The following is a 10549-nucleotide window of genomic DNA, read 5'->3' on the forward strand; positions in this document are numbered from 1 at the left end:
ATCTCCACCTCTACACCTACCCATCTCCACCCCCTGGAACCCATTTCCACCCCTAAACCTACACATCTGCACCACCTGGATCCCAAGTTCCAACCCCTACACCTACCCATCTCCACCCCCTGGAACCCATCTCCACCCCGGAACCCATCTCCACCCCTACACCTACCCATCTCCACCCCTGGAACCCATCTCCACCCCTACACCTACCCATCTCCACCCCCTGAAACCCATTTCCACCCCTAAACCTACACATCTGCACCCCCTGGATCCCATTTCCACCCCTACACCTACCCATCTCCACCCCCGGAACCCATCTCCACCCCTACACCTACCCATCTCCACCCCCTGGAACCCATCTCCACCCCTACACCTACCCATCTCCACCCCCTGGAACCCATTTCCACCCCTAAACCTACCCATCTCCACCCCCGGAACCCCTCCACCAACCCTAAACCTACCCATCTCCACCCCCGGAACCCATCTCCACCCCTACACCTACCCATCTCCACCCCCCGGAACCCATCTCCACCCCTAAAACCTACACATCTCTCCACCCCCTGGATCCCATTTCCACCCCTACACCTACCCATCTCCACCCCCTGGAACCCATTTCCACCCCTACACTTACCCATCTCCACCCCCTGGATCCCATCTCCACCCCTACACCTACCCATCTCCACCCCTACACCTACCCATCTCCACCCCCTGGGTTCCCCATCTCCACCCCGACACCTACCTCATCTCCCACCCCCTGGATCCCATTTCACCCCTTAACCCTACCCATCGCACACCCCTGGAACCCATCTCCACCTCTACACCTACCCATCTCCACCCCCTGGAACCCATTTCCACCCCTAAACCTACACATCTGCACCACCTGGATCCCATTTCCACCCCTACACCTACCCATCTCCACCCCCTGGAACCCATCTCCACCCCCGGAACCCATCTCCACCCCTACACCTACCCATCTCCACCCCCTGGAACCCATTTCCACCCCTAAACCTACACATCTCCACCCCCTGGAACCCATTTCCACCCCTACACCTACCATCTCCACCCCCCAGAACCCACATCTCCACCCCTACACCTACCCATCTCCACCCCCCCCCTGGAACCCATTTTCCACCCCCTAAACCTACACATCTCCACCCCCTGGAACCCATTTCCACCCCTAAACCTACACATCTCCACCCCCTGGAACCCATTTCCACCCCTACACCTACCCATCTCCACCCCCTGGAACCCATTTCCACCCCTAAACCTACACGTCTCCACCCCCTGGAACCCATTTCCACCCCTAAACCTACCCATCTCCACCCCCGGAACCCATCTCCACCCCTACACCTACCCATCTCCACCCCCTGGAACCCATTTCCACCCCTAAACCTACACATCTCCACCCCCTGGATCCCACTTCAACCCCTAAACCTACCCATCTGCACCCCCTGGATCAAATGGTTCCAATTACTCTTATACAAATTGTTGTTACAGAATTATATATGTCCTGTTACACATTTGTACTTACACAAACCATTCGGAGGGTTTTATGTGTGTAGTTACAGAAATATTACAGCTGTAGATACTATGTACCAATATGTAATTAAACTGTGGTTACATACTACGTATACATCTAGTTACTATGTAAGTACGCAGGTATTAGGGACACTTAATATACAAAAATGATAAATGACTTTATTTATATAGTGTGTTTGTTTCAGTGCAGTATGTCCTAACAGCTCTGAGTGATTCAGGATCTTATTAGATTGTGTTTACTGAAGCCTGGCGGTTTGTAATGCTACAGTAGCTGTTCATAACAGAGTATTGCATCTACACACAGAGATTTCTGTAGATTCAATTTGTGTAAAGAAGCCCTTTCAGGAGATACGTGTGTGTGTGTGTGTGGTGTGTGAGGTGTGTGTGTGTGTGTGTGTGTTTGTGTGTGTTTTTTTGCGTGTGCGTGTGTGTGTTTCAGCACAGTATTTTGCCACCACTATGGTGATTGTGGGTCTGTCGGTCATCGCTACAGTCCTGGTGCTGCAGTATCACTATCATGATCCAGACGGAGGAAAGATGCCACGATGGGTGAGACAAACATCTCCATCTGGGTCATCCCTGAAGAAGCTTTATGACTATAAATGCTTTACATCACCATAACTATGCATATGGAGTTTTTATCTATTTGTTTATTTTTTCCAATTTTTTTTTTTTTTATGTTTAGTGATTAATTATTAGTATATGTTTAAGTGTGTGCATTTTAAAAATGTGTTTGTTTGTTTAGCATTTTATTTAGTATTTGGTTACGCTGCATAATGTATGAAATATACATTATTAATATTTTTGTGTTTATTCATTTTTGCTACCCGGGTATACATTTATGTATTTGTTTATTTCATTTTTTTATTTGTTTAGTATTTTATTATTTGTTTTCATATATAATTAATAATTTTTATTGTATTTCATCTTTTTACACAAGCTTTTATTTAGCAATGTATTTATTTATCTATGTATTTTTAATGACATTTTGCTTTTTTCAGACATTATTAATGCATTTTTATGGGTGTATGTGTACATGTGTTTAATGTTTAATTTTTTTTACATTACCAAAGTTTGAGTGGTTTGTTCATTTATTAGTTTTTTGTTTGTTTATTTACAAAAAAAAAAAACTTTTTATTGCATTTTTTTTATTATCACATTTTGGTAATTTATTTCAATACATTATTAATTTTTTTTATTGTGTGTGAATTTGTTTTTTGCTACCAAAGCATGCATTTATTTGATTGTTTGTTTCACTTTTTTTTATTTGGTATTTCATTATTTTATTTCATATATTATTAATATTTTTTAAATTGCGCATACATTTGTTTTTATGCATTTTTTAGTTTGTTTGTTTGATCTTTTATTTAATTGGTATTTATATATCTGGTAAATGGTAAGTCCCTGACTCTCTATACGTTCTCAGTGAAGTCCTGAAGGTCAGCGTTTCATTGTGAGTGTCTCTCGGCACGTGACGTGAATCAGAGTTGACTGTGGAACAACACCCCTTTATATTATTTGTATTTGAATGGATGATTGGGGTGTTTTAATTGGGATGTTGTTCAAACAAACATTTTTGTATTATAGGATTTGTCTTGTTTAGCACAAGCTTAAATGAAATATTAATTCTCATTTTTGCTTGAAAAGACGTTTCATGCCTTCATTGTCTAGAATTACAATAAATATTTCCTAGCACCAGGGGCTTAGTGTGGGGTATTTATTCCCCTCAAGCGCGGGCGCACCGGCGAATGCCTGCAGAAAAGCCAACAGCATAAATGATGAGCCGGCATTGATTCAGTTGTATTGATCTCAGAGAATATCTGACGCTTCGTTACTTGGAGTTATGCAATACATCATTAAGTGCTTGTTAAGTGCTCCATTGAGTGCAAACAACATCAAGTTAAACGAACTAATCAGTACAATACAGTAGTCTTTGTACATTTTGCATGGATGGGAACATCTGTTATTTATTTATTTATCTGTTTGTCCATCCACAATTTATTTATTCATCACATGCCTTTGTTATTATTTTTTATTTCTAATTTTATTTTTTATTTCGTTCTTTCACTTTTTATTTATATTAGGATTAAGTTCAAACAAACTAATCATTACATACAATAGTCTTTGTAGTTTTTGCATGGATGGGTGCATAGGTTGGTAATTTATTTATTTATTGCTTTTTATTTATTATTTTGTTTTTATTTCATACATTTATTATTATGTTTTTAATTATGTATGTATTTTTAATTTTTGCTGCAAAAGCTTCACATTTCCTAAGCATTTGTTTGTTTGTTTGTTTGTTTTTTTATTTATTTTTTCAGGTCAAAATTCAAACAAACTAATCATGAAATACTGTACAGTACTCTTTTTAGTGTACTTAGATTATTAGCCCACTGATTCATGTGTTTATGTATTTAATTATTCATTCATTTATTTATTCATTTTAAATGTCATTTCTTTATTACTTTTCATTTTTAATGATGAGGTGGTTTTGCTTTTTTATTACATTAATAATATATTTTAATTTTATTCTGGTTTTCTTTAATCAGTTTTTACACAAAAAGCTTTACGATTACCAAAAGCAAGCAAGCATTTGTTTGTTTGTTTGTTTGTTTTAATTTTTAATGACGATTTTGTTTTTATTACATGAATAATATATTTATATTTTTAATTCTGGGTGTATTTTTTTACATTATCAAAACATTGAGTTAATTTATTCATTTATTTGTAAATGTAAATATTATTTATTTGTTTGATTTTTAAATGACTAATGATCAGCTATTTATTTTTTTTAATTACATTAATGATATATTTTTATCTTTTAAATCTGTTATTTTTAATTTTTAGATGTACAAAAGTTTACATAATGCATTTGAGTGATGTAATCATTCATTCATTCATTTATTTGGCTTTATTGGCTAAATGTAATTTCGTTTTTTATATTTTTTCATTTTAATGTTTTTCATTTTTATTTTTTATTACCTTAATATATTTATATTTTTTAATCCTGTGTGTATTTTTAATTTTATGATAGAAAAAGCTTTACATTTCCAACGCATTAATTTATTTTAGTTCTATTTTTATTTCATAACATAATTAATATATTTTTTAAACTGTGGATTACAGGTGTTCAGATGCTTTGTTGGGGCCCACTGTATGGTTTGTGTTTTTGTCGTCTCCAGACCCGTGTTCTCCCTCCTGAACTGTGGTGCGCCTGGTTCACTGCGCATGCGGCGGCGCCGGCGAGGGAGGCGCGAATCTCGCCCTGGCCCTGCCACAACAAACCCCATCGGCGCGGGGAGCGTGTCCAGCGTGGAGCTCTCCGTCAGCCAGGGGGGCTGCAGCCCCAGCAACATGCTGTACATCGGCTTCAGAGGCATGGAGGGAATTCCACTACGCATCTTCCCATGATTCGCACAGTTGTCCTACTGCGGACGAATCATGGGCCTCCGCCCCCGATGGAAGATGTGCTCCTGCCGGCGACCAGGCGCTGCGATGCTCCTCGCTCGAGGGGCGGCTGACCGGGAATCGGGTGAGGGCGGCGGTCAATGCGTGGCATTGTGGGTGGGGCTTTGGAACTGGAACTGGCTAAAATTCTGGAGGAGGCTGCGATACCATCGCTAAAAGATTCGCCAACCGGACGAGGACCAAGAACCGTGTGTATACGAGTGGGAAGTTTGCGGGCGGCGGCGTGATCGATCGCAGTTGTGTTTAAATGGCGTTCTCCATTTTCACCATCCTCTGCACTATCGGGATCCTGATGTCCGCACCAAATTTCGTAGAAGCCATTTCGAAAGATTTCTTCACCTGATGCTTGACAGACTTTGCTGTTTTGTGTTTTTTTTTTTTTTGTTTTTTTTTTTTTATGTCGCTCAGCAGCGACTGAGATTCTTGTGTTTTTTTCGCGCAATAATAAAACATGCTAACTAGAGCTGAGCGATATATCGAAACATCATTTTATGCACTTTAAAACATGCTAATTTTCCTGATTCTCGTTATGTTGCTCTAGAGCATTTAAAGATGTTTTACTGCACTGAAAACTAAAAATTATATACTTTGAAATAGGGCTGCAAAAAGATTATTTGCGATTAATCACATTCAAAAAATAAAAGGTTTATGCTTTTACATTATTATATGTGGCCGTACTACTGTGTATAATTTTTATATATTTATAAATTCACACACATACCATGTATATTAAGAAAATATGTTAGATTTATCGTATAAAATACTGTATTTATTTTTATAATATAATATAAATGTATATAGAAGTATTTAGATAAACAGTAAAGTATACACAGTTTACAACAACACATATACTATGTAAACATTAATTGCGATTTATTGTTTTGCAGCCCTACTTTGAAAAATTTTCACACAGAAATTGTCATTAAATTTCACAACTAGTTACAAAGGAGTGGCAAGGTAAGCCAATTGATTTTAAACGTGTGACAGTTTGAAGTTTTTTTTAAAAAAAATTGAAAAATGTAGGCTTACTGCAATTTTACAATTATAAAGACAAATTTTAAATTCTTTTTTTTTACAGCGTAACATTTCTGATTCTCAAACAATTGCCATTTACTATGCAGTAAGGTTTGATTGATTTTCTTTGAATGGTGTATTTGGAAGCATTGATCCTTCTACATTGGACGTGGTGTTGGTTACTATCATATAGTGAGTTTTATGAAGTTTCCCATGTGGGCATGTTGCCACTTTTTAGTAAAAACGTTTTAGATTATAGGGAAATATTGCCTGTTTAATATTTATTATATAGATACATTTCAGGTTTGTTATCATTTAACAAAAAATAAAAAACCTATTATTAGAAACAGTTTTGTTAACTGAAAAAAAGTGAAATAAAAAAAAAAATGTTGAAAATCATACATAACAAAAATTACAATGTGCCCTTTGCCTTGGCAACTAAAATATAATAAATTAAATAAAAATAGTATAATTTGAAAAAAAAAGTCATTATAACAATTGTCAAAAGCATATAACACACTAAAGATGACAAAAAATTAAATGAAAATAAAAATTGAAATCAAAGGATAAAAAGTATATATATTTTAGTGGTATATAAATAAGACTAAAATAATGTGCATATTTATAGAAAATCATGAAATGTCATTGTTCCTCTAATTCTAGATTTTCATTGTTATTTTATTAACAGGAAGTCATTTGAACGTGCTTCAGTGACTGTGAAATGATGGCCTCTTCTGATTGACAAAAGAAACCTTTTTACCATATTTTAGGGCAAAAAAGCCAATATTTAGTTAGCTACTGTATATTACCTCAGCCCTAATCCTAAGTATGTTAACCTTGTGGTGTTTATAATGCGTAAATGAACTGACAAGATCATCCATGAATATAATGATTTCAGTAGAGATCAACATGGTTGGAGCTCAAGGTCATTAAACTCTTAGATCTTTGCCACAGTTAATGACTCATAATAAGCAGCAATACAGGTTTTAATTGTGATATGTGTTGTACATTGGTTGGCCCTGTGTAGTCCGTTTAGGTGAGTTTTCAAGACTGTGTTTCACATGAGTGTTGAAAATGAAGTCAAGTCAAGGCAAGTCTGATCTTATTGTCAATTCTTCCACATGTACAGTAAACATACATACAGAGAAACTGCGTTAGTCTCAGACCCTTGGTGCATACAGCTAACACTAGACACAGTTAGAACATTAAATACAGATAATAAACATAAAAAGTGTACAACTATGAGAGACCAAATTAGGTCATGTAAAAAAAGAAGGATAAGTAAAGCAGCACAAGGCACATGGCAGATTAGAGTGCAAACCAGTGAGGGTAAACAGTTTGCAAATGTAAAGCAGTGTTCCTGTGGCTCAGTGGTAGAGCATTGCATTAGCAGCGCAAAAGGTCATGGGTTTGATTCCCAGGGAACACAACATACTGTTAAAAAAAATGTATAGACTGAATGCACTGTAAATGCATAATTTCTGTAAATATAATGACGTAGTGTGTAAAAGAGCTTATTCAGTCGATTAAAGTGTCAAAAAATCTCAGAGAGCCGTTCTTTATTTAAACTGACAGAAGAGGTGTGGTTAAATGAGGTCAGTTAACTGTTGAATGAGCGTAGGCATATGTGAGCAGGCCAATGCTGCACAAAGTGTCGGTGTGCAGGCCACAGTCTGTTAGTGGGAGCTGGGGTGGGGGTGGGGAGGTTCAGAGTTCAGTGGTGCTGGCATGGGGGAAGGGAGGAGAGGGGGGGCGAGTAACGGTCGGGAGCGAGTTCAGCTTCCTGGACAGCCTAATGAATGAAGCTGTCCTTCAGTCTGCTGGTCCTGGCCTGGAGACTCCGCAAGCTCCTCCCCTGATGGCAGCAGACTGAAGAAGCTGTGTGACGGTGTGAGTGGGGATCACTTGCGATGCAGAGGGGCTTTAACGGGTGAGACGGGTTTCTATAAATGTCCTGGAGGGAGGGAGGGAGACACCAACGATCTTCTCAGCTGCTCCTATTTTGAATTATTTTCTAAATTAATATAGTTTTTTCATTACAAATTGTATTGTTGTCGTAATAATTAAGTTCCTCGTGTTCAAATGAAAACATGTTTTAGATGCTGCAGCATCTTGTTTTTCAGGCCTGACAGACTACATAAATGTGCTTTTTTACATGGAGACACGTCATTATTTGACTCTTTGGTACATAAACACACTCTTGTATCAATACTCGTGACAACTGTTTGAGAGAGTTCACACAATTTGCTGAAAATGACTCAGCCTCAGGCCATCCAACGATGTAGTAATGAATTTGTTTCTTCAATCAGATTTGTAGAAATCACTTGTTCACACTAGAGCAGTGAATGACTGCCATTAGAATGAGAGTCCAAACAGCTGATAAAAACATCACAGTAATCCACAGCACTCCAGGCACAGCAATTAAATGAAATAAAAAAGCTGCGTGATTGTCTCTCACACAATCCAGGCCAGCTGACATTTGATTAGAGCCTTGTTTTGGACTCTTTTGGCTTGTCACAACGCCGAGAGCATATTTCTCTCCTGATTCAGACAAGGATTACTTTTTTTTTTTTTACACATTAGGAAGACAATTTAATGGATTTTTTTTTTTTTTTTTTTTTTTTTTTTAAAACTAGTTTGAAGTTCAAAACATCTTAACAATAGATTTGTTTATTACAAACACACAAACTATTTCACTTCTCTTGACATTGTCAATGATGGACTGGAGTTAGTTGGGACTCTCATTCTGACGTGCCACCCATTCCACTGCAGAGCATACGTTGGTGAGTAAGAGATTGTAAATGCTACATTTCTCCCAAATCTGATTGAACGAAACCAACAACTCATCTACATCTTGGAATGGTTTGAGGGTGATGAAGCACATTTCAGCACAAGCTCTTTTTTTGGTTTGGGGGGAACAATTCCTTTTTAAGGGTCAGACTATTGTCATTCTGTCAGGAAAATCAAGTTTGTGACTCGTTTTGTTTATGGATCGTTCCCAAACATCTCATTTGTTATTTCAAGTGTCTCTCTGTGCTGGTACTGTCCTGGTCTTGTGAAACCCCTGTATGAATAAATGGATTTGTCTATTATGATATTATGCTTAATGTGACAGTTTTTTGTTAGAAAAAGGATTTTCAGAAGCGATTTTTAGGTTATTGCATTTTCAACCACGTCCAAGTTTGTCAGCATGGCACACAAATATGTATGCACACATGTTTTTTTGTTGTTTGTTTACACAGAAGAAGATGCAACCTGTGTCTGTTTATCAAGGACATATTTTTTTGCTAGTTTGGGTGAGGACCCGGACCTGAAATCCAAATGCACTGTTCATTGTTCAAAGGCAAAATCTTCCCCTCCACAACATTCTAAAGTTTTAAACTTTTTTAAAGTCAGGTTCATCACGATTCCATAATCTATCTGCTGACTTCTGTTTAGGGAAAAAGATAGTGCACCTGTCATGTCTAAACCTGTCTGCATCATGAACTGTCAGCGCACTCCCTGCTGAACTCCCTGATGAATCCCATGGGGGGAAAAACCACGCAGAGAGAGGATCCAGATTTTTGAGGGGCAATCTGACGAGGAGCTTTGCATCTGTGTTCTCCCAAATTAATCCATCACAGCAGGGTAGTTATAACAGTCGAGAGGAACGCCTCTTTCACTATGTCTGTGTGTCATTAGCAATTCAGTTATTGTCCTCGCACGATGCTGGCTTTGGGGACTTGCCGGAGGAGAATGACAGGGACCGCTCTCAGATGTTTATGCCGGAGGAATGGCAGGGAGAAGCTGTGACGTGAGTGCCCGCCAGAAGTGCTTGAGAAAAGAGGAAAAACCAAGGTCAGTTGGGAGAAACGACACTGGGATAAAAAGCTGAATGTCGTTTTGGAGGATGGAACACAAACAGCGCTTCACCCAGATTTTAGTGAAAGCGTTTGTTTCTGCCCTATAAGGCAAAGTAGGCGTGTTCAGTCTGGCCCAACAGTTTTAGTGCCTCAGAAGACTATTTTTCGCTTAATTAAGTAGTGAAATTTGGGACATGTAGCTTCCAAAAAATTGGCTTCTAACAACAAAAGTACAGTACACTACGTATTTACCATGGATTTTTTAGACATACCATTTTTAACTGGTATATCCATGTAAATATAGTAACGAACCATTGCAATATCTTTTAGTACATGACATCAGGACCAATTCTGAAGTGGGTTTGTGGTATATTAATGTCCACCAGACAGATTGTGCTGGTAAGTTAAATAGTTTTACTGAGGAGATCAGTTGGCCAACTACTGAAACCAGCTGGAATACTTCCTTGGTTTTAAGACCTGGCAGCTTAATCCATTTAAGCTCATTTTAGGCTATTTCATATCCCCAGTACAACTCGCAGGACAAGTTTTACTCCCACACAAGGAGCCAATTAGATAAGCAAAACTAGAAAGATAAGTTAAATTTCATCTTAAGATCCGCATTATTTTGTGATGTACCAGTACAGAGGCAGAAGGAACCCACGCGACCAGCTTGTGGATTGTAAATCAAT

General features: G+C 38.2%; 1 protein-coding gene and 1 pseudogene across 1 annotated transcript in view; one reads left to right on the plus strand and one right to left on the minus strand.

The window, feature by feature from the left end:
* The window catches only part of LOC109051038, a 49894-nt pseudogene extending 44469 nt beyond the window's left edge, over window positions 1-5425 (plus strand).
* myo9ab (myosin IXAb) overlaps window positions 1-10549 on the minus strand; it is a 709890-nt gene that overhangs the window by 286794 nt on the left and 412547 nt on the right.

This window comes from Cyprinus carpio, chromosome B25 (genome assembly GCF_018340385.1).
Source record: "Cyprinus carpio isolate SPL01 chromosome B25, ASM1834038v1, whole genome shotgun sequence".
NCBI lineage: Eukaryota > Metazoa > Chordata > Actinopteri > Cypriniformes > Cyprinidae > Cyprinus > Cyprinus carpio.